This window comes from Sphaerodactylus townsendi, linkage group LG12, assembly GCF_021028975.2.
Source record: "Sphaerodactylus townsendi isolate TG3544 linkage group LG12, MPM_Stown_v2.3, whole genome shotgun sequence".
Classification (NCBI taxonomy): Eukaryota; Metazoa; Chordata; class Lepidosauria; order Squamata; family Sphaerodactylidae; genus Sphaerodactylus; species Sphaerodactylus townsendi.
This window is the reverse complement of record NC_059436.1, coordinates 12,105,142-12,130,085: the sequence shown is the minus strand read 5'-3', so window position 1 is coordinate 12,130,085 and position 24,944 is coordinate 12,105,142. Positions and strand designations below refer to the sequence as shown.

The 24,944-nt window shown below is 43.6% G+C and overlaps 1 protein-coding gene across 3 annotated transcripts in view; it reads left to right on the top strand.

Moving 5' to 3' along the window:
* Positions 1–24,944, top strand: part of KIRREL3 (kirre like nephrin family adhesion molecule 3) — a 786,157-nt gene that overhangs the window by 334,323 nt on the left and 426,890 nt on the right. The gene's annotated exons all lie outside the window — the stretch shown is intronic.

Genomic DNA, 24,944 nt, shown 5'->3' with positions numbered 1-24,944 from the left:
TTGAGAATTGAGAGTAGAGCTTGAGGAGGGTGAAGTTTGGGGAGGGGAGGGAGCTCAGCTGGAATATGATGTCATAAAGCCATCCCTTGGAGGCCCCCATTTTTTCCAGAAGAAAAAGTGTTGACTGGAGATGAGTTGTAATTCCTGCGGAACTCCAGGCTCTATCTGGAGGAAAAGAGGAGAAGACAAATAAGAGGAAGGCGAAGAGGAGGAGTTTGGATCCGTACCCCACTTTTCTCAACCATAATGAGTCTCAAAGCAGGTTGCAAACTCCTTTTTTCTTCCTCTCTGCTCAGCCGACACCTTGTGAGGTAGGTGGGACTGAGAAAGTTCTGAGAGAGCTGTGACTGGCCCCAGGTTACCCAGCAGGCTTCAATTGTAGGAATGGGGAAACAAACCTGGTTCTCCAAATTAGGATCTACCGCTGTTAACCATGTTGCACGCTGAAGCTTGGCTTCCTAACCCAGTTTCAGTTTCTTAGGTGGGGGGGAGGAGAGTGAATATGCATATTTTATTTACTTTAAAAATGAATATCCCCTTTTCAAGATAACTATGAGCAATTTTAAAACAGTAACAGTGCTTCCTTTTAAACCACCAATAAAAAGGCTGAAAACTCAGCTCAGTCTCCCTCCAATAGGCTGCAGCTTCAAACACCCAAGTGCACAGAATCATTGCCGAAAAGCCCCTTGAAACAAGACCAACTTGCCCTCCCTTCTGGGAACTAAAAGGGAAGAAAGAGCTTGGCATCCTTTCTTGAAAAGTCCATTCTGTAGTACTGAAGGAATAGTCCAAAGTCCCAATTTCTTCTCAGTGTGGATTGGATCAGCCACAATAGAGGAACAATAAATGTGGAAGGTTCAACAGATCAGGTGTTTTTACAAACCATTTGTATTTGGCAATATGAAATATGACAGCATGTCAGTTCTGAATTGCAGAAATGGAAAAACAACAGCGTGGAATTTGATTTGCAAGCACAAAGTGCAGCATTTCTTCTGCATATTTGGGTCTTCCCTTTGTCTAATAGTTCAGGGACTTAAAATTAGTGGGATTCTGTGAGGAAATAGTTGAATAATGCTTATCAAAATCTGGAACTAAGCCTGTACATTTTTCTTAGTACACCTGATGGTTCCTTAGCCCTGCTTTCAAGCCAGGGTGTTCGTTAAGGTGTTGGTCTGCCTTGAATTGTAAGGAGTGAGAGAGGGGAGAGAGAGAGAGAGAGAGAGAGAGAGAGAGAGAGAGAGAGAGAGTGCTGCTTTTTCTGCATTCAAAAATGATGTTGAAAAATATGGTCATGGAAAAAATCTGGTGAGAGGCAAGATTAAGTTGTACTCTGGTAAAGGTTCGCAGATTTTTCTTCCTCACAGAGAAGAGACAAAAATCGAAATGGGTCTATTGGACCAGGCCGCTTTCAAAATTCAACTTCATCCCTCGCTGGCAGCCCTAATCTGGTTGCTGTCTGGCATCATTCATTGGTTTTTCCTCACACCTTCCTTTGCCTTCTCCTCCTCACATTCGCACATTCTGCCTTTCAGTCTGCCGCAGGTATCTGCTTTAGATCCGGATCACAATGAGAGCCCTGTTGCTGGCCCTGAAGTAGGAGAAGCAAAATCCCATTTAATCAAAAAGAATATTAAAGTGGGGCTTTTTGTACTCCACAAGCTGCAGAGTGAGAAATCCCAGTCATTAGAAGAAGGAAAGAGAGATGAAAAAAGCATCAGACGTAATTAAAAAGTATATCCTGACTTCATTTGCCGCTTGTTTGTGGGAGCCTTCTCATTAGACTTCTGCCTTTTAAATGTTCATTATCAAAGATTTACAGATTCCAATGACTTGGCACGTTTGTTTTGCTGAAAATCCCCCTATTTGGGCTGAAGTTTATTATTTTTTTAATAGAAATATCCCGTTTGCTCGGAAAGCATTGTTTGAGGGAAAGACCAGAGAGGCCACAGACTGAGAAATGTGTTAATAACTGTTTGTGTGGGGGTGTGGTGAAACCCACATTTTTTTCCAAAGTGACAAGATTAAGTCAGGGTAGATTCAGATAAGCAGTTTATATTCCCCTCAAGTATTGACCTTTGCCTATTGCCAGATCTTTGGAAATTAATTATTTCATCTCGGTGGGATTGCGATAACAATCACATCAGCAGGAGGAGGAGGAAGAAGGAGGAGGAGGAGTTTGGATTTATATCCCCCCTTTCTCTCCTGTAAGGAGACTCAAAGAGGCTTACTATCTCCTTTCCCTTCTCTCCTCACAACAAAACACCCCATGATGTAGGTAGGGCTGAGAGAGCTCCAAAGAACTGTGACTAGCCCAAGGTCACCCAGCTGGCATGTGTTGGAGTGCATAGGCTAATCTGGTTCACCAGATAAGCTTCCACAGCTCAAGTGGCAGAGCGGGGAATCAAACCTGGTTCTCCAGTGTATCTGCTCTGAACCAGTATACCATGGTGGCTCCCTAAGGGCCATGGCTCAGGTTTGGGGCATGTGTTGTGCATGCATATGGTCCCAGGTTCACTTTCTGGCATCTTCTGCTGAAAGGTTCAGGTGATGTGAAAGGCTTCTGCCTGAAACCCTGGAGAGCTGCTGTCAGTCAGAGCAGAAGATACTGGGCTTGATAGTCCAATGAGAGCCTCCCTCAGTAATAAGCAGCTTCATCCATCAATCAAACAAAAATACACAGGCAGAATTCCTGATCCAGGCAACAGAAGCCTGATCCAGAATATACTCGTGACCTACACACATGGTTGTCAACCTCCATGTGGCACCTGGAGATCTCTCACTATTACAGTTGCTCTCCAGACAACCACGATCAGTTTCCCTGTAGAACATGGCTGCTTTACAGAGTGGACTCTATGGCATAGTACCCTGCTGTGGTCCCCCCTCTTCCCCAAACCCAACTCTCCCCAAGCTCCGCTCCCCAAATCTCCAAGTATTTCTCAACCCAGAGCTGGCAACTGTACCTACAGAGATGATCACCAGTGAACTATGTATCTGGGGAAACAGGTCTTTTCACCTGTCCTTAAGATTAAGGATGTATTTAATTGCATAACAGATGCACCATATGTATGTGTTGTCTTCCCAAATAAATATGCTTGTGTGAAACATTGATGAAAGATGTCAGCATGGCAGAGAACTTTTCCTTGCTCAGCAGAGCTTAGGTAGTCTTACTGTGAGCTGTCCATCTAGGTCCTTAGACTCTCTCTGGGAATCCTAGCCTTGAGGTTCTTGATTAATTATTCCACGATGTAAAATCCCACTGTGAGACCGGTTGACTGCATTTAGGAGCTTAAGTACAACCAGCCATGTCCAACAACATTTGTCTAATTCCACCAGAGCTGCATTGAGCAGCACTACATTTAACTTTGGTCACGCAGAAACATTGATTTGCCAGGTGTTTCAGAAGACAGGATTGTAGAAAATAGGCTCTCAGGGCCAAACCATAAATTACAAAGCTCCTGGACCTGTAGCAGATACATGTCCACCATGAGGACTTCGATCAGAGCTGTATTTGGAATTTATGCTGGGGGACTCAATTACCAGATGTGTCTGGGGCTGGCTCACGTTGTGACACAATTCACAAGGAACTTTAGCTTTTTCCTCCAAGCCATTTTTTCTGACTTAAAACTACTTGAAGACTAGCTCTTTGCCCCAAGGGGAAACCTAGGTGTAACCATCAATTCATTTTACTTTCCTCAGTGGGCAAATATTGAATGTGTTTCAGGTCAGGGAAATGGCATAGGAAGCAGGAAGCCAATTGTTCTTGCACACTGTTAAGGAGACCATGGATGGCTTGGCAACTAGAAGGAGATGGGGAGAGGTGGGTACTTGCTGTGGAAGGCAGCAATCTTTATCATCACATAATAATGTCATTTCTGGGGCAATCCAGAAGTGCCTGCATTGCAGCAGGACAACACTCTAGCACTTGCCCAAAACTCTATGGAGTTTTTGGGCAAGTGCTAGAGTGTTGCCCTTGCATGGCCAGTGCTTCCAGGTCACTCTGGATGTGACATCATCTCATGACAATGAAGATTGCTGCATGCTCCCTTTTTGCTCACCTGCTTCCACCCACTGACCAGATAAGTGTGGGTGGACATCAGCCACAATTATCATGAGTTTGCCAGCCATTGGCAGGCATCTGATAAGTCTAACTATTTCTGATCTGTATTTTGTGTATGTACACCTTGGGACACACCCCTGACTGGGAACTCCCAGAACACATCTATTGAAAGTCCATGTGGACTTTGTAAATGTGTGAATCGACCCTAACTCTGAGTGGGTAGCCAGGGAAATATAAATGCACAGCTGATCCAAATACTGTTGGTTTAAAAAGCATGGCTGGATGACTTCATCTCATGCCACAACATACATATCCCACACTTAGCTTGGAACCTTTGAGTTGCCTTACAATTGTACGACAGTGGAAAATATAAATATATCACATAACACATTAAAATAGCTCAGGGGTGGAAGGATGTTAACATTCAGAGCATTGTCAGCAACATTAAAATTAATTAAGGACATTTTTGAGAAAAGGCTTTAACCAGGAAGCGAGTAACAAAAAATAATGAATTTGTGGCTACTATCAATCAGGGCTAGGGAAAAGAAATTTTTCACAATGTGGGAAAGCAAATGTGTAGTTCCCTAGTGCCAAAAACTCAAAATGCTTTATTGCATTCAAGTGATAAATAATACTACTGAATGTGCCCCCACCTGACAGCAGCCTTTTAAATGTATGAAATTGCCTTACACCGAATCACACCATTGGCCTATGAAGGTCAGTATTGTCTGTACGTATTGGCAGCAGTTCTGAAGCGGGCGTCAAGTGGAAGTCTTTCATATCACCTTCTGGCCAATCCCTTTAATTGGAGATGCCGGGGGTTGAACTTGGAGCTTTTTCATGCTCTGCCTCTAAGCTGTGGCCCCACTCCAGTGGTGTTGGGCATTCCCCCATCACCACAGGCAGTGGTGGGATTCATCAGGTTCACACCACTTCAGCAGAACCGGTTGTTCAAATGGTACTTGTAAACAACCAGTTGTTAAATTATTTGAATCCCACCACTGACCACAGGCATAATATAATGCAAACATCCAACCCAGGTCTGTCTGTGTGATGACTCAAAGATTGGAGAAAGATTGTAAATCTTGGTGAGCGTGAATTAATTACATAGCAGAAGGTATGCCTGTGAATGATGCTTCACTACAGAAGGGGGGTTGTTATGTTGGGTAAGTATGTGAGCCAGCTCTGCGGTGGGGGTGTGGGGGGGTGTGGGGGTGGGGGTGTATGTGTGTGTGGAAGGATGACAAGTTTCCTGATGTAGTAAATGGTAGTTGACACCAAGAAAGGGAAGAAGGCACAATTCCTAAGAAATAATCCCCATGTGAAAGTGGCCAGGTTAAGAATCATTTCATGATTTCGCCGCATCAAAAGTTATGTTTGATTTAGTCTTTCCACCTCTGTGCACAGCCGTGCCTACAGAGATCATACAACAGAACGTAATGGGGGTCACCAGGTCTAGCTTACCGTTAGGAATAACCACCCTGGCACTTTTAATGACCAGGGTTTCCATTAAAGTGCTAATGATCCTATTAACTGAGAAACTTTTTCTTTAAATGGGATTTTCCTCTGTCTCTTTTTTGTACTTTGTTCAAAATTCAGAATGAAAAGATGGCAGCAGACCCCCTCATTTCCTGCACAACGTACCTCTGGCTCTGAATCTTTTTGTTCTGTGCCAGTGAAAGCCACCATTTTTTTGGAATAGGAACTCAAAAGACAAAAAATTATGATAGTTATTGGCACTTAATAGTTGGACCAACAGAGCAAGAGTCTAAAAGATGTTCATGGGATATGTTCCACATTAATGAGCAGCACAAATGAGGTAGTCCTTTTTCAGCCCTTTTCAGCTTTAAGGTGTGTTTGCTTGTGTTACTTCTTGTTTGGTGTCTTTCTTTGTCTCGGTTTTGATTGATTGTTGATTACTGATGATTTTGGAAGCAATGCTGCTGTCCCAACCCTTATGGAAAGGTATTTAGAAGGTTGCCGTTTGAGAAGTTTTTATACGTTGTTGAAGGCTTTCACGGCCGGAAACATTGGGCAGTTGTGGGGTTTCCAGGCTGTATGGCCATGTTCCAGTATCATTTCCTCCTGACGTTTCGCCTGCATCTGATCTGAAGATGCCAGCCACGGATGCAGGCGAAACATCAGGAGAAAATGCTACTGGAACATGGCCATACAGCCCGGAAACCCCACAACACCTCAGTTTTTATACATTGTTTTAATTGTGCATTTATGGTTGTTCAACACTGAGCCAGTTTGCAGGGAGAGCAGTATGTTAGCCAGATAAATACATAATTACATTAGTGGGAAGCAAAATCTTGGAGGACTGTCTTCCCGTTTCTACATTTGCCAGGTTCTCTTGTCTAATCATTAGATCGGGTGGTTGCAAAGCCAGGAAACTTTGTCTTGCAAAATCTGCCCCTCAATTTAATTCACTGATTCGCTCATTCTGAATCTGGCCGGGCTCCTTCACCAACTTTATTTTTCCTGTTTTTGGAGGGGGTGATGCAGCTGAATTCCTTAACTTGGTTACTTGGTGCAAATTTACTTGGTTAAATGTTTTTGCAGTATATGACACCAGGTCAATAAAAAGCAATTTGCATTGAGCTCTGCCGAATCCCAGGTGGAAATTTAACCTTTAATTTACACTAAAGCAAATCAATAGATTAAATCACTTTTAAATAATACATATCAGAATGCTGGATTAAATTTGAAAACCACAATTTATATAGCTGATAATCAATATCCTTAAATCAAAATGTGGTATTATGCTCTTTTTTCCCCCTTTGCTTTTTGGCACACAGTCAGTTTCACTGTGTCTATATCTCCATTATTTCCCTAATCTTACATGGAGCTCCTAAGGGAGGTGTTATACCTTCTTTCTCTCATGAATTATTCTTAGGCCTATTGAAACTTCTAGGGATGCCGGCAAATGTTTCATTTGACAGTGAGCTCCCCAATTCACTCGACCTGAGTCCCAATGCAGAACTGTAGAGTCACACTGAGAAGATAGTCTAAAATCACCACCACAACTTCATCTCATACACGCTATCCTAAGCAGAGCTACCTAAAATCATTTGTAGCTCTGTCCAAAGGGGGCTTACTCCTAGGAAAGTGCTCTTAGGACAATACTGTAAGGATCATACAATAAAATGGAACTAGCTTCTGAGTAGACCTGTTTTGGATGTGCCAGTGTGATGTAACGGTTAAGAGTGGCAGAATCTAACCCAGAGAACCATGTTTGTTTCCACACTCCTCCACATGAAACCTGTGAGGTGACCTTGAACCACTCACAGTTCTTTCAGAACTCTCTCAGCTCTGCCTACCTCACAATGTGTCAGTTGTGGGGAGGGGAATGGAAGGCAGTTGGAAGCCAGTTGAAGATTCCTTAAAGGTAGAGAAAAGCAGGGTATAAAAACTAACTCTTCTCTGCCTGCCTGCCTGCCTGCCTGCCTGCCTGCCTAACAGTCTGAGCTACTCCCATACCCATACTGATAGAGAGTATATGTGGGTCAAACAACTGAGTGGACTGCCAAGTTACGATTGGCCTCCCCATTCCCTGATGTGTGCCACAAACTGCATTTGTATGTATGTCATGGGCCTAGGATGACTACTTAAGTGGTTGGTGTGCCAAGAAACATTCTGCTGCATTGTGACTCAAAACAAAGAAACATTGGACATATAGTCCCTTAGGACAAGGTGCTGGCGTCTTTGCCAGTACAATGGCATTGTTGGGCACTATGGACATGACACAAATGGTGTGCGTGCATGTGTGAGCGAGAAATTGGACACTACTATTGCAATGGAAGCTGTTTTTCCCCCTGACTTTTCATCCTCACTGTGGAAGCTGGCTTGAGACTGAGCACAGTGATCCAGATCAATCCAGATTACAGGAGAGCGCCACCTTGGTTCCTTTAAAGAACAATTGCTGCACACAAGGTTCCGAGCACCTCCCTTGCTAAACTTGGTCCCAGCATGACAGCTGCTGGAAGCATGCTACTGTAGCCAACTTCAGGACCTGACAGGATATGTTAATTTGGATACGGTGCCCTGTGATATGACACTGCTGAAGTACAGCAAAATTGGCAACATCAGTCACAAAGGAAAGGGGGGAGATATGCCGTTTCTAATTAAGGGGAAGCATGTTCTAACAGCCAGGTGTTGAGGCCAACATCCCAGCCTAGCTCCCTTGAGCCCTCACTTTAAAGCTTTTTCTCTCCTCTCTGTGGCTTCCATCATCCCTGACAAGACTCATTTTCCAGCCAGAGAAGAAACTCTGACATGAGATGAGCAGATAAGAATTGCTTTGCTGAATCAGAACTAGGCCCAGTATTATTTTATCTGGAGAGGTCAATAGGACACCTCCAAGAAGGTCACAATCAGGCCACAAAGACAACAGCCTCCCTGCTGCAGTTTGTCCCTGGCACCTACAGATATGCTACTTTTGCATATGGAGGCTCCGTGTGGTTAACAACTCTTGAAATACCATGCATTTGCTGGATTCTTGGCATTCTTTACCAATGAATGACTATTATGTGAATTTTGAGTCTGGCTTCATTTAACCATGGGCTTAAGTTACAGTAGGGTAGAGTGTGGGAAACTCTAATGGTAAGAGAGGTTCAGTATGGAACTGTTTTCCTGGTGGAAGAATGAGTTCTCCCTTGCTGTAGGGTGAGGATGCTCAGGGGTGCTCTAGCTTTGAGCCGAATTTCTGCATTGAGCTGAAGGCCGGACTAGGTGGTTTATAATGTCTTTTTCATCTCTATTACTCTATGAGCAATTTTTTTTCCTCAGAAAATCCTGCTGCAAGATGGAAGCATGAAGGTTGCTCTTTTGGAATCAGGCAAGGATCTTTCTGATCTCAGCAGCCTCCTCGTAGCATTGTTCCAACCTACTGAGTCATTAAAAATACATTTGATATGAGGGTTGCCTGAAGAGTGATCCCTGACTTCTCCTTGCATTGTCTTTGTGTTGCGAGGTGGGCTTCTAGAATTTGAACAGAGATAAACTCCCTTGGTGATTAAGCTAGACGTAATGGAAGCAACTTTTGAGATGCAAACAGTTTGTCGTTTGTCCTGTATTAAATTGTTATTGTCCTTTGACGTGATGCGGTGATGCGATTGGATTCGAGTGGCAAGCCATTAAAACACAAAATGGTTGGATGAACTCTAGCTGATTTCAAAACATTGGAAGGCTAGGCAATCAATGCTTTTAAAATGCAGGACTGACCTGAGAGAACTGGGGATTTTAGAACCCATTTCACCAAAAGATTGGTACGCATCTAATGATCACACCAAAAGATTGTTGCGCAGCTAATATACATTTAGGGTATGAAGAAGAAACAAAGAAAGAGCCTAACCACTTGAAGGCAATCACCCAGTATAGCATGTGGGAGAGGTTCCATATTGCCTTTGTACTCTCTAAATTATAGCTGGCAGAAAGTGGTTATACGTCACCTTGCGAAAGACAATTGACTTCATGTCAACGTATAAGGGTGAATGCTGGCTTTTAACGTTAGATGAGTCCAATATTATTAATGGCCATTGATTCAACAAGGCTGTAATTTATAATAAATTGGCCATAGACTTCAACTTAGTGATTTCTGAGAACAGTATTAAGGAGCAATCAATAAGGCATTCATACACAAGTTTTCTTTTGTTTGCCAATTCTTGCCTCTAAATGCAACATCACTCAGAAGAATCTGATATTTACCACATCAAGGAGGTCTGCTGAAAATTTACCCTGATATTTAAATATTTATTTAATATTTATTTAGACTTTTTCCCCTCTTCCCCAGGTATCTGCTTGAACTCAGGGCTGTAATTGTATTGAAAGTGGACTGTATGAATGGGCCTAGTTCATACTCTAAGAAAACTTCCGGGTTTTTTCCTCAGGAGAAGTTTCTAGGAAATATGGGTGAACTCAGAAGTGCTGACTGACATAATTCCTTGAAGAAGGATGGGAGCTCCCCACATTCCCAGCAAATATCATTGGGGAAAAGGTTTACTATTAGGAAGGTGAAAAAGTCAAACGATGATTTTTATGGTCAAGTGAATGTGTGGTTCATGCACTGGACAGCATATTTATTCATTTGCTTGCTTCGTTTATGCCCCCACTCTTTCTTTCCTGTAGGGATAGTGACTTACATTGTTCTTCTCATGTCCTTTTTATCTCATAAGGTGAGGCGGAGTGTGTGTGACTGATCCTAGGTCACCAGCAAGCTTCCATGGACAAGGGTCTTCCAGATTCTAGTCCAACTGTCTCATCATTACACTACACTGGAACTTGCATTCGTCATAAGCTAAATAGCATCGCAATTAGTGTCCATCCATTTCTAATGACCCTACACGGGTAAAAGAGTTTTTGAATTGACATGGCCCAAGTTGCCGACTCCTTTGACCAATTTTTTTTCCTTTTCTTCTCTGTGACAAGGCAATAATAAACTCTTCTTTCCCTTGTTTGAGAGGGGCACGGAAATGAATGGAATGGGAATGTTTTGGGTGCTCTTCAATTTTCATTTCGAATACCTTTAATAGTATATAAATAGTTTAACCTTAACATTGCAAGATAATAACAGCCTTTACCTTTGACCAATTAAAATGCTGTAGATGAGTTGGAGGTTATGCAGTGGATTGTGGGTTTTGGGGATCTAGCTGAAAGTGATATAGCATAAAAGGGATGTATGGTGGAAGCGGGGCTGGAGCATCACTGGTAGCTCTTTATGGACTTTTCGTTGGCCCTTAAATCTGGATGCTGGACTTTAATTAAGATCTGTCAAGGTTCCAAGTAAGAAGCCCCCTTTATCAAAGACCGTGCCAAACTGTCTTGTCCACTCCTGTTGCCCGTCACAATACAAAAGGGAAAATAAGCACTCGCTCTCGGGTTCCGGACTGTTTATTTCCAGAGCCGCCCTTCTTCACCACGCAAGGCTGTCTGCGAGCTGCAGCACAATCCTATCTGTCTTCCCTGCTGTTTCTCTTCTGGCTTTCTCTTCTCCTTCTTTTGGAAAAGCGCCCGGGAAGGCTACCAAGAAAAGACAGCTTGGTATGCATATGTCTGTATCTCCAGTGTAACACACAGGGAGTTAAAACCGGCAAGGCTGTTCTGCATGCAGGCTGCTGGATTGTGATACTGATCATTTATATTTCACGATTCTCTGAGTGTTCTATAGCGGGGGGATTTTTTTCCCTCCTTCTGCCTGCATGTATGGCATTTAAGTGAAGAAAATGGGAGAGCTGCCTTGGGACGAACGTGAAGGATGCCAGTGGCCTCACCAAATGGCGTACGGGAGCTTTTGCTTCAAAGTGGCGGTCCTGTTTTGTAGTGAATAATGCTTCTAATGTTAGTACCGAAGGAATCTGGCTATCTCCGACCAGAATTTTTCACATTTGTTGCTATGATTGTCTGGCTCCACTGGCCTTGATCTTGCATTAACCCTCTCTACCCTCAACATTTAAAGAATATAAATGCGTAAATAAATATAAATGCATACACTGACTGTTTCTCTTTATCTACCTATGTAGATAGGTGGATGTCTACCACTGCCTCTCTCCCAACAAGCTCAGGGCAGTGAACTTAGTCCTCTCTCCCCTCGTTTTGTTCTTAGAGAGCATTTGGTTCTTAGTCCTCTCTCCCCTCGTTTGGTTGACCGAGAACATGCCTGTCCCAAGGTCACTGGCTGAGCTGTGTCACCATGAGTGAACTTCCAAGGTCTTTCACTCTAACCACTACATCACACTATCTGCCTTTCAGGTAATGATGCTCCCAGCATGATGCTAAACCCGTATATGTATATGTGCAGAGCTTTACATATGCATGTACATACATGTGGATGATGACCCCTTGGAGCCTCATTACTTGCCCCAATGTTTTTCTTCATCTTCAAATGGTGAATAAACTGCTGCTCATGTATGTCCAGCAGACCACATCTGGGTATCTCTGTACAGCTGATTGAAATTCTGGGACACATAGTTGGTATTTCCCAGTTCAGCTGATTCAGCCAATAAGACTTCACAGATTCATTTTCCAGTTGTCTTGGAGGCAACAAATACCCCAATAAACTTGCTCAGATGCATCCATTACCACTGCACCACCTTGGATATGTGGTTCCAAATGCTCCCTAGCACATTTGTCAATTATTATTCCCCACAATTACTGGCAACTGAATCTGTGAACTGGCTCTGTTGAAAATCCTTATGTTCGATGCAAGATTGGGCTTGCTGGGGAGAGATCTGTCTGAGGTGCTAGGTCTGTGAGGGCTTGAGTGGCCCATGGGTGGTACAGAAATGATTATTGCTTGATGAATATTGCTTGTTAAGCCTGTTGATACAGTGGTTAGAGTAACAGCCTGTTGATACAGTGGTTAGAGTAACAGAACCAAGTTCATGAAAGTCACTGGATTGCAATGGGTTAATAACCTTTTCTGAGTCTGAGCTATCTCACAAGGTTGTCGTGACAATAAAATGTAGGGAGACGTATACTGAGTTTCTTGAAGGATAAATAAGTATAGATAGATAATACATGGTACATGTGAAAGAGTGAACTAGGAAGCCTTCTGTACAACTCTCATCTTAGCCACAAACTAATTTTGTGACATTGGCACAAGCCACAATTCAGCCTCAGTCCTGCTCCCTAGCGTGATGTTGTACAGAATACTGAGATAGTGTATAGGAGGTACTTTGACACTAAAAGGATTATTATTGCTAAGAATTATTATTTTACAACTGGAGCAGAGAGTACTGATGGGAGACCACTAAGGAACACCAGGTAGCTGTGCAGAGGCAAGCCATGGTGAACTATCTCTGAGTGTCTGTTGTCCTGAGGCTGTGGTGTCTCAAGAGGTCACCATTTGCCGCTTGAGGTCACCATATGTCAGTTACACCTTAAAGACCAACAGGGGTCACTGTTGGTCTGGGGTCACCATGCGTCAGTTGGTAAGGGGGTCACCATAAATCAGTTGGTATGGGGTCACCATATGTCACTTGCACCTTAAAGACCAGGTATAAGCTTTTTAAGAGCCAAATCTCCCTTTGTCAGAAAGAATTAGGAATGGAGACCCCCTGAGCCCTTGTATATTAGGAAAGGAGCTGTGACTCTTGAAAATTTGTACACTGGAAATCTTGAAGGTCTATAAGTTCTACTGGACTCAAACATTGCTGTTCTGGGGCAACCAACATGACAAACTACCTGAAACTACCTTAAACTGGATCATTGCTCCCTGCCATACAGTGAGAGAGGAACCTTTGTCTTACCAATGAGAGGGCAGTTAAAAGTTGGTTTCATTGCTAGGCAGTTCCAATTACTCTGTGTTTATGGATCCCATTTTGCATAGAGCACTAGAGCACCAACACGTAGCACACTAAGTTAACCCAATCTTCATCAAAGCATCAAAGCCCAAGTAGGTCCCAAAGGTGGGTCAAAAATTCTGTATGGGCTTCAGTGGTGGTGTCTTTCTGTGGTGCTTGAAGCAGAATTGAGGCTGCTGCCCTGTTGTTGAATAGGTTGTCTCTTTCTCGGCAATTAAACAGAAGAACTGCCTCTCTGGAGATGTCAGTGTGGTGCCTTTCAGATGTGCCGAACTCACACCGTGCGAGGCACTCTGTTTTGCTTTTAAAGCAAGCCCCATGAAAATATTGTTTTAGAATGTTTCCAGTGGTTTTGCTGCCAGCTATAAGGAGACAGATTCCCCTGCTCTCGTGCCTTTTGCCCATGCTGACTTGAATGGTTTCCCTTCCTGATTTACACCACTGGAAGGATCAGGCTCTGATTGGGTGTTCACGCCAGCTCTGTTTTGCAGAAGCTGTGCTACCCCCTAGCGCTCCTTCGCCTACCAGGTGATTAATGGACCGTTGTCTATTAAAACAAAAGATGAAATTGACGCGGTCATCATTCTTCCCCCTCCAAAAGGAATGCACTCCTTCACACAAAGACACACAGTGCACATATTTGATGTGCCTGGATAGGCCGGTACAATCCAACTTAGAGTGGGAGGCCAAACGGGTGGGTGGGAACGAAAGTATTTCTCATTGCAATGAAAACACGAATGGACAAGATAATTATATTCATATGGTTTTTTGGATCCATGACAATACATCTCATTTCATAAAGCCCATTAGAACTGTGAGTTTTATGTAAAATGTTAAAAAAACAGGGGAAAAGAAATATAAAGCAATAGACTCAAAGCAACATGGAATATTAAGAAAGGCTGGTGGGGGGGAGAGGGGTCTGTTAGGCAGTAAAACCCTTTGGAGACCGATGAAAACAATATTCCTCTACAATGATAATAAATTACTGTGGTTTAATCACTTAGTAAATAACTAGGATAGTTTTGTGCAATGTTAGTGTCTCTATAAAGGAAGCAATTCAAAATAATACTACACAAAAAGACGAAGAAGAAACATCCCTTTAGGGATTCAGGCAGGATGGTTTGAGTGGAGGCGCAGAACAGAAAAGTATCATTTTGGCAATTTAGTCTTTTAAATAATAGTGTATTATTTTCTATAAGGCACCACTTTTTAAACCTCTTACATGCTTTTAAGATATCACTTATTGCAGGAAAGGTGGGCATCCCCCCCCCCCCCTTTACGTACTCAGCACACTCCTGAGTCTTTGAACACACAGAATGATATTATTCTGGGCAATCTTCCCCAGCGCAGCCGAAAAAGCAAACACTTTCTAAACTCCTGGAGGGACAAAATGTTAATAACAATTTTTCATGTGCCTGAGTCCTTCCTAATTGCAAGATTCAGTAGCATATACATAAGGCTGTCTTCACAGGGGGGTTCTCATTACCTATTTAAGAGCTCAAATTGGGGTAGTCTCTTGAAACCCAGGTTGCACTGTGCGCAGCACTTGTGAAGATGGAGTGCCTTAATTTGGTGGACTCTTTCTCCTGAACTGATCTGAGAGGCAGAGTCCCAAAAAAGGCAAAGATTTGCATCTAGTTGAAATGAGATTGGGAGTAGGCCTTGGGTTTCTCTACTTCTGCCTTCAGATTGTCCAGCACAGGCGACTGGGAGAGGAGAAAAATCCCAAGGGGAGGCATTGAGCCAAACATGCAGTGGCTAAAAATTCAGTAGATCAATCATAGAATCATAGAGTTGGAAGAGACCCCAAGGGCCATCAAGTCCAACCCCATGTAATGCAGGAAATGGAGATCCTGTACTGAAGGAAAGGAGAAGGGAGGTATGTGATCTTGGACCAGATACTTTCTCTGAGCCTCATCTAGCTACCTCACAGGGTTGTTGTAAAGACAAAATGAGGGTGGGCCATGTACACTGCTCTGAGCTCCATGGATAAAAAATAGAAATATGCTTTTAGGTTGGATGGCTTTAAAAAGGAGACTGTATGAAGTCCGGGACTATAGGACAGAGTATATTCATGTTTCGAGATAGAGTGGTTCTGAATTCCATTTGCTGGGAGGAACAAGAACCATAAGCATCTGTGCTCTGCTTTCTAATGCATTTGGTCATCCTGTGTGTGAAGTGTGTTGATAGAAGAGAAGAAGAAGAGTTTGGATTTGTGTCAAACCCTTTCTCTTCTGCAAGGAGACTCAAAGGGGCTTACAATCTCCTTTCCCTCCTCCCCCAACAAACACCCTGTGAGGTAGGTAAGGCTGAGAGAGCTCAGAAGAACTGTGTCTAGCCCAAGGTAACCCAGCTGGCATGTGTTGGAGTGCACAAACTAGTCTGGTTCCCCATAAAAGCTTCCACAGCTCAAGTGGCAGAGCGGGGAATCAAACCCGACTCTCCAGATTAGATTGCACCTGCTCTTAACCACTACACTACACTGGCCCTTGTACACAAGAGGGTTTGATGATTGCACAAAGCTTCCTCTAGGAGACATTCCACTCTAACTTGGGGACTTGAAAAGAATCTGGGGGGACTGCCAAATGGATGAATGAGGAGACTGCAGAGAAGTGGTAGATCTTAGACATGTAAACCTGAGGAGGTTCATGGATGATCAGCAATATGGAGATGAAGCCCTAGGAAGAGGAGCTGAGGGTACTGGGGATATTCTGCCTGGAGAAGTAGAGTTGAGGGGGGAATCTGATTACTAACCCATCTGGTGTCACAACATCTTCATAAATGTGCTGCCTCCTTGGAAGCCACAACCAAACATCAGCAATGTGCTCTTTCCTAACAAGAACTGTTAGGGCCATAAAAACATGACATGTGGCACAGATAGGATGCCATAAACCATTGCACACACCTACAAAAAACTACAGCCATGCATTTTACCCTCCCCTAACTCATTTAGCATCCCGTGGCAAGCCAGCCTTTAAAAAAAATGTGTATTCTTTAACCCCTGCCAGGCAGCAAGCATCCCTTTCCGATTCGTGCCCACAGGCCCGTTAGAATTAATGGTCATTACAGGAGGGAAGTTCCCAGACGGGAGATCTGACTTCAATAAATCAGCTCAGGAATGTCACTCTCGCCCCCTCAAATCCTGTGACACAGGAAGAAAAAGTATTCATTATTAATCACTCCACGATTTGCCTACCCCATATCATCCCCTCAGCCAGTTTGACCTTGTAAAGTTCTGGAGTGGGGAAAAAGCTAACAACAAAATAAAAAAAACTTTTGTAGAAGACAAGTTAACCTACACCACAGACATTGGCATTTCAGTCAGGAATGATTTCTGTCTGTCATATTTTTATCCCACCCTCCTCCAAGGAGCTCAGAGCAGTAGGTGTGGTTCCCTCCTCCTCCGCGTGCTCTTCACAACAACCTGGAGTAGCCAAATTAGGACTCGTGAGGAGGAGAAATGACTAGCCTGGCTAAGCCACTCAGAAAACTCCCACAGTAGGAGTTGGAATCTGAACATTAGTCTCCCAGATCCTAGTCCAACACTCTAACCACTACAGAACATTGGCCTTTCCTCGTACTTTCAGGAAGGCCTTTCTCCTTGAGTTTTCCTCCCATGGGGCAGTGGGATGGTCAAGAGGCTGTCCTGCCCCAATGGAAAATCAACCACAGATGAGCCCCTAGGAGTGCTGCCTTATCCTTGAGAAGAAAGATGAGATGGTGGAGGGAACACCGGAGATGAGGGGATAGAGTTGTACCTCAGGGAGGGAGCAGTAACAACTCAGGTCTGGCTCAGCAAACAGAGCAGACTGAGTGAAGGGTTGTTCTGCCTGGTAGTGTCACTGAGTGGTTTAGCTCTATACCGCTGGAAGGCAAGAGAGTGCTGGAGTATTAGGCCTGTTTCTGGTGCTCAGCAGATCTTGTACAATTTAGTCTCACTCTGGGGAAAGGGCAAGCTGGTGTGGGGAGGGTCTTTTGTGTGAGAATGGATCCAACCTAGTGGCTAGTCAATGACATTCTGTTTGTGCCCGAAAGCATTGTAGAAAAGTCTAACCATGTTCTGAAGTCATAACCAGTTCAGTTTTTTTAATGTGCCTCACCCAGGTTACTACTTTGTCTACCTAGAGGTCTGTGCTTCCGGTTTGTTCCTTTAAAACCAACCTGAAAAAAAAACTCCTTAGTTGTTTATAGATTAACCCAGCCTCGGTGATATAAATAATCTCCTTGTGCACCACGCAATTTACCTCACGGCAGTGAACTCAGAGCCTATACATTCACCACCAGTAGGACACCTATTAACTGAAGGGAAGGTTTATAGTTCAAAATGAAGCTAGATCCCAAAAAATCTCAGGAGGCTCTGTGCATCCCCTCAGCAGGGAAATAAAAGGCTTGTTACAGTAACACTCCACTTTCTCTAATGCTTGGTACGGGCAGCAGACAAGATAGCAGGCCTGGGGCTTGAATGTGCCACTTTCAAGGTTACCCAGAAGTGATACTGGAAGATCCATAAACAAATCTCATACACATTTTTAGAACTGTCAACTGGGGGAAGTTGGACTAGAGGAGGTTGGATTAGGGGCACTGCATGGAAGGAGGGGGTTAAACCCCCCACCCGAGTCATTTTGCTGTGCACCCCCAAATATAAGTGCCATGTTTCCCCCACAAGAGGATGCGTACAATTTTATCTGCTACACAGGGTGGTTGTGCAAGTAGAATGGAGGTACAGAGAATTATCCATTCTGTCCTGAGTTCCTTGGAAGAAGGGCAGGATAAAAATGTGTTTGATGTACATCCATATGGTACCCATACCTTCCTCCTTTGGAACAAACAGTAGCTTAGAAGGATGGGATGTGGTGCAGGCAGTTTGCCCTATCTGAATAAATAGCAACAACTAGTTAGACTCCAGAAAAATTGGAGAGTTGTTTGTGCATCTTCCAACTTCACACCCAATTTGGACTTTAAACTGCAAGCTGGCAGTCAGTGACGATCCCATCAATGTAAATACATTATATGTAGAAATTCAGTTGTTCAACAGTGGAATTCACTGCCTTGGAGAGTGGTGGAGTCTCCATTTTTGGAAGTTTTTAAACAGAGACTGGATGATCATATGCCAGGAGTGCTTTGATTGTGTGTTCCTGCATGGCAGGGGGTTGGACTTGATGGCCCTTGTGGTCCCTTTCAACTCTATGATCCTATGATCTATCATCTATCCTGGCAGTGAGAGAGGCTCCAGTCTCCACATGACAGAAGAAAGAAATCTAAGGATCATAGTTCTGTGAGAAGGTCAACTAGCACAAACTATTCAGAACTATAATTCCCAGGGTTTTTGGAGGGAAAGCCATAGCAATTCCATTTGTTTGAAACTGTTTACAAAGTCATTCACATTTTCAGCATCAATATACTCTGAACTGCTAAGCTGTCACAAATGAAGATAGATTTGCCATTGCTGAAATGTGACCTTTGTTTCACAGTATTACACTTATTTCACATCGGGATATTTTTTAAAAAATTCAAGTCTCACATTAACTGTGGCGCCACAGGACAAGGAATTCCAACATGTTTTCAGCCCAGGTGGTTGTCTCCACGGTGATCGACATAGGTTTGTCTTGTGCCCTTTGCCATCAGGATCCAGGATGACAATTCAGAGTACTGTTACATCTTGCGAGGGACTGGATCCAAGCTAGAAGTGCAATGTCAAGCAGAGTTGTGCCTTTCTAAATTAATTGACTTCAGTACACTTAAAAGCATGCAATTCTGCTCAGGAATGAACAATACATTTTACATAAGGAGAAGGCACCATTTGAAATAGCTGGAACTCTTCTACAGACACTCCCTAAATGTGGGTGTGTGTAATATGCATGTATATGTGTGAGTTCCAGCATGGTGTAGTAGTTAGACTTTAATCTGATCAACAGGGCTTTAATCTGGAGAACCAGTCCCCAATGTTCCACATGAAACCTGTTAGGTAACCTCTCTGAGAACTCTTTCAACCGCAGGCAGTGGTAAACCACCTCCAAACATCTCTGGTGACAGCCAGCATGGTATAGTGGTTAAGAATGCTGGACTAATATGGAGAACTGGGGCGGCTTCCCCACTCCTCCATGTGAAGCCTGCTTGGACCAGTCACAGTTCTCTCATAACTCTTTCAGCCCACGTGAAGGCATGCAATGGAAAACGACCTTTGAACATCTCTTGCCTTGTAAACCCTACAGAATCATCATAAATCAGCTGTGACTTAATGGCACTTTACACACACATATGTGTGTGAATAGACAGATGTAGGTCTCCCATATGACTTGGATATTCATACATTTTAATGTGTGCTTATTTGGAAATGGATTATGTTAGTGTTCAGAAGTAATGGAGATTATTTGATCTGCTTAAATGTTGGAACTCATCAGGAAGATATTGAAAGGAGGCACTGTTTGCTTTGATGACTTGTTTGTTCTGTAGCATTCTTCATTTTAATGGAAGATGATTGCAAATAAATAATTAGAATGCCGCGACAACTGGGGAAAATAGGAGGCTATCTGGCAGAGGCTGGACAAATAAATGGAGAAAAATAATAAGAAATAAGGAGCAGAAAGCAAAGTGTTTTGGAGATAATTACACATCAATTGAATGATTGCAAAGTGGTTTGGAAAAAAAATTAAGGCAACTGATTGTCTGGTGAGTGCTCTGTGTGCGCTCTGTGCTCAGACAAATCTACCAAATTCTGCTGTCTTTGCTCGTTGCGCAGCTTTCATGGATCTTGACCAGACATAGGAGAATAGGGACACAGGGAGGGGGCGCTAGGGCCTGGCTTCAATAGCCATTCAAATCAATTGCCTGATTCTTTCATTATAATTCCCTTAGAATCTCACTGGGGTTACACTGTTCTCTTGAGCCTTATCTGTTTCTGTGGCAAATTTCGTTTGCATTGGAGACCATTGGGAGCCTGAATGAAGGCTCAGCATGTGGGTTGAAATTCATTAGTGATATTGCATGATTGGGATGTGTCTGTCAAGGATGGCAGAAAAAGAATAAGAACATAAGAACATAAGAACATAAGAACAAGCCAGCTGGATCAGACCAAAGTCCATCTAGTCCAGCTCTCTGCTACTGTGAGAGGGCCCAATTGTGGTGCCCTTGGGGTTTCACATGTAGGATGTGAATCTAATGGCCTTCAAGTGGACAAGTTTTTCAGTTCCCGATCAATTTGGTCTGTTGGAGGCATTTGCAATCCTAGATCAAGGGGAGGGATCAAGATTGCAGCTAAGTAAACTGACTTCTCCTCCAATCAATCTCGTCCAAGCCCCTTTTAAAGCCACAATTCAGGTTAGTGGCCACTACCCACCTCCTGTGGCAGCATATTCCAAACACTAAATCTCCACGCTATGCAGTTAAGAAGTGTTTCCTTTTATTAGTCCCACTCCTTCCCCCCCAGCATTCTCTTCTTTCAAATGAATGTCCCCTGGTTCTAGTATTTCTCAGAGAAAAGAGAGAAAAAATTTCTCTCTCCACAACATTTTCTACCCCATGCATAATTTTGTAGACTTCAATCATATCCCCCCTCAGCCGCCTCCTCTCCAAACTAAAGAGTCCCAAACGCTGCAGCCTCTCCTCATAGGGAAGGTGCTCCAGTCCCTCAATCATCCTTGTTGCCCTTCTCTGCACTTTTTCTATCTCCTCAATATCCTTTTTGAGATGCGGCGACCAGAACTGGACACAGTACTCCAAGTGCGGTTGCACCACTGCTTTATATAAACTGATTGGCCCAATGGCTTTATAGAAAACTGATTGGCCCAATGGTGGAGTTGGTATCTATGGATATCAGTATTACCTTTACAACAAATGACAGGTTATTCAAAATAGCTGAGATTTCCCTATGCAGAGCCAAATTCAGTGCTCAGCATGGGCATAGATAACTGGGATCAAAGGAATGCATACCCTGTGGATGCACAGTGAAAATGCAAACCTGAGTAGTCACATGGTACAGTGCAATCTCATGATGTCCCATGCCAGAACAAAACACAAGTTGGTGGGATGTTGGACTGGTTAAATAGTGTTAGGATTACGAAACCCATAATTCTCTGTTATCTAAAGAGAGAGATACCCTTGTGAAAATGTATGGTTTCCTATTAAGGCTATAGAACCCACAATGCCTGGTACCTTCAAATCATAAACAAATCTTGAAGTCTGAAACAAATCGAAGAACTATTAAAGGAATTTAAAGAGTGTCTCAGATTGGCTCCAGTTTGAATTGGCAAATGGATTTTTTCACTAAAATCCACAGCTTGGGAGCTGGGAAACAGAATTGTAAATGGAATTTCCTCCTGTGGGTCTCACACGCGATGCCTCCTCATATCATTTTCTTCTGCAGCATCTGGTGGAGGCTGCTTTTGGAAACAGCGTCTTGGGCTAAATGAAGTATGGCTCTGGTACAGCATATCAGGTCCTCTGTTCATTATATCAAGCTCTGTATTGCACCCACAGCAGTAAAATTGCCTATTTGTAATCAGCTCAAATTAAAACAACCACAACAACAGAAGATGAAGAGGGATAAGGTTCCCATCTGGGCAGCCAGAACTTGTTTGCTTATGTCTCGCAGGAGCAGAATTATAATGAAACCCATGAAAGGCGAAACTTCAGTGGAAAAGAGCAGCAAGGCTTGATCAGTGGTTGCGTGTCATCATCACAGCATTTCCATAATTTGTAAAATACTGGGTATCTTGTAAAATGTCTTGTGAAAGGACGCAGCAATGAACAAAGCAGCGGAGGTGAGGGCTGCACCACTTGCACCTGTTTGTCTGCGTACACCCAGGGCGCGGGAAGCTTCTCGCTATGAGGCAAGTGAAGCAAGTGCAGGCATTGTTGATTTTTAATTAGCTGTCTTGTGAGCCGAAAACATATTCATAACATGTCCCTTCGCTGTGGAATTTCAGGTTTGGAGAGGGTGGTCAATGGAAGAACTTCTCCACTAGTAAAAAGAAAGAAAATGATGCTTAGGATGAGGAACAGCTGGAAGTGAGAAAGAAACACCGAACTTTAGGCAAGGGCTTATTTTCCAGCTGCTGCTGCCTTTGGTAAAACAAAACACCGGGATCCTAACAGACCAACAGCAGCAAGGGACTCTGCACACCCCCTTTGAGAGCTTGACTGGTTGATATCAGTAATGTTCTCAGGTACACATCTGCACCTCTCTGTGTCAAGGCAGGAACGGTGACAGCCATATCTAGATCATGGTGGTATTTTCTGCAGATCAGGATTTCTGAGGTCAGTGGTCAGCAGCGTCAGGAGTAGATGGAGCCTGAAGTATAACAGACCAAAAAACAAAGTGCAAATGCATAGGTATTTACTGTCTCTGACCTGGATGTGTATTCCAGGCCTGGACTGATCAGGACTTCTGTAGCTTGCAGCATTATTCCTGGTTAGTAATTGGTTGGCAGACCACCAATCATTTCAGGTAAACATTTCTCCTTTGTTAGTCTCTTGTCTTGCAAACCTGACAGGGTCACTATAAGTTAGCTGTGACTTGGCAACACTTTACATATATACGCCTCACTCATCACTCACTACTACTCATCAAACATCACCACCACTATCATCATCACTCATCATCATCATCAATACCGATCATCATCACTACCACTCAATTACTATCTTTGTCTAACATCACAGCCACAGTCTCTTGAAGCTACTGTTGCCCTTCTGAATCTGATACATGTTGATTTTGTCAATTTGAAGATGTTTTCAGTACAGCCCTAGTGTTTTTGGAATGGCGCCCACAGGGCCAATTACCACTGGGACAACCGCAGCTGGTTTGTGCCATAGTTGCTGAATCTTGATTTTCAAATCATGGTATTTAGTGATCTTCTCATGTGCTTTTTCAATGACCAGGTACTATTAATATTATTATTAATTTATAGTGCACCTTTTTGCCTGACACTTAAGGCAGATCTCACAGTGTAAGTCAATACAATCAATAGGGTGGGAGATCTAATAAACATTGCAATAGGATTTGAATAGCAGCAATCTGAAACCAGGCAGAAATCTAATCACAGAGCTGAAACAAAGCATGAACATTTAAAGATGACACATTAAATAGTGCAGAAATTGCACCGTAGAAGCATACTTTACAGCAACAGATGGTGCCACAGTCACAATACTTTTACCAAAGCATGTTACTAAACTAGGGCTGCCATCTCTGGGCTGGGAAATTCCTGGAGGCTTTGGGGGTGGAGCAGGGGAAGGAGAGGGTTTGGGGAGGGGAGGGAGCTCAGCAGGGTGCAGCTCCACAGGATTACCTTCCAGGGCAGCCATTTTCCCCAGAGGAACTGGTCTCTGGTCATCCATCCCTGATATAAACAGCAACAACTGCATGCAGTAAATCTGACAGTAATGTTGGTTAATTGTCAAAGCCAGAGTTCTGACTTGAGAGTTTCTTTTTTACATGATGACTGCCTATATTACCATTTCTTAACCTAGTTGCAGCTGCTTTTTTTGTGGGTATGTTTGGCCGTTTCCGCACGGCCTTTTTATGGCGCCCTGGGAACGGTAAAAACGCCATTCCCAGGGAGCCATTCGCACAGGCGGCACTGCTGCAACGCAGCAGCACCAACCTGGCATCGCTCCCCCTCCCCCAGGGCGGCATCAAGCCGTCCTGAAAAACAACCCTTTAAAGGGTTGTTTTTCCCTCAACAGCGTGTTCTGGAGTCAGATTCAGAAGGGCAACAACCAACTAAAGAACTGGCAGCTGTGATGTTAAACAAAATGATGATGATGATGATGATGATGATGATGATGATGATACTGTTGTTGATCAGCCTGACTTCATCTGTTAAGTCATCTGTGTAAAGTGTTGCTAGGGTCTTCGGCTTCTGAACAGCGTGTCCCTCCTGTCCGACCCCTGGAGGTCGGAGGTGCATGGGCGGGGGCTCGACAGCCAGCAGGCCGACGATGGGGACAAGGCAAGTGAGTCGAATGGGGAAGGGGTGGGATGAGGCATGTCTCCATGTAACGGGTTCACTTCCACTGCCGGTAGAATTCCTTTGGCCATGCGTGGAGGCTCTTTGGGGGCAGTGCAGAAACGGGCCTTTGACTCTGTGCAAAGACATTTCTATCAGGGGCTGGGAGAGCTTCCAAATCGCAATTGTTTCTAGAAAGAAAGTCTCTTGCAGCAGAAAAGGAAGAATGAAAGTCCATTTTTTTCAATAACCTCAAAATGCTGGTGTTCATTAGCATAGCAATAATTCAGTCGTATGTCTTCTCAAAATGCACTGCTAATAAATGCCAATGTTTATGACTTCCCTCACCTTTAGCTGGATGTCTTTTTGACAAGCTATACCCCTCAATTCTTGGTTTATTTTTTTTCCTGTGCCGTACCTTCCTGCTTGTACATCTCATTGGATGGCAATTTCATTCCCTTCCTCTGCCTTGTTTAATATAGTTCCAGGGACTCAGGTGGATTGCAAGCTTGGGGTTGAGGGAACATCATTACTCCTCTTTCATGCACCTGAAAATTGCCTTTCCTGCTGGCTTCCAAAATGAATATGTGTAAACATGGTGCATTAAAGCACAGAAATTTGAGGATGTCAGGGGAGGGC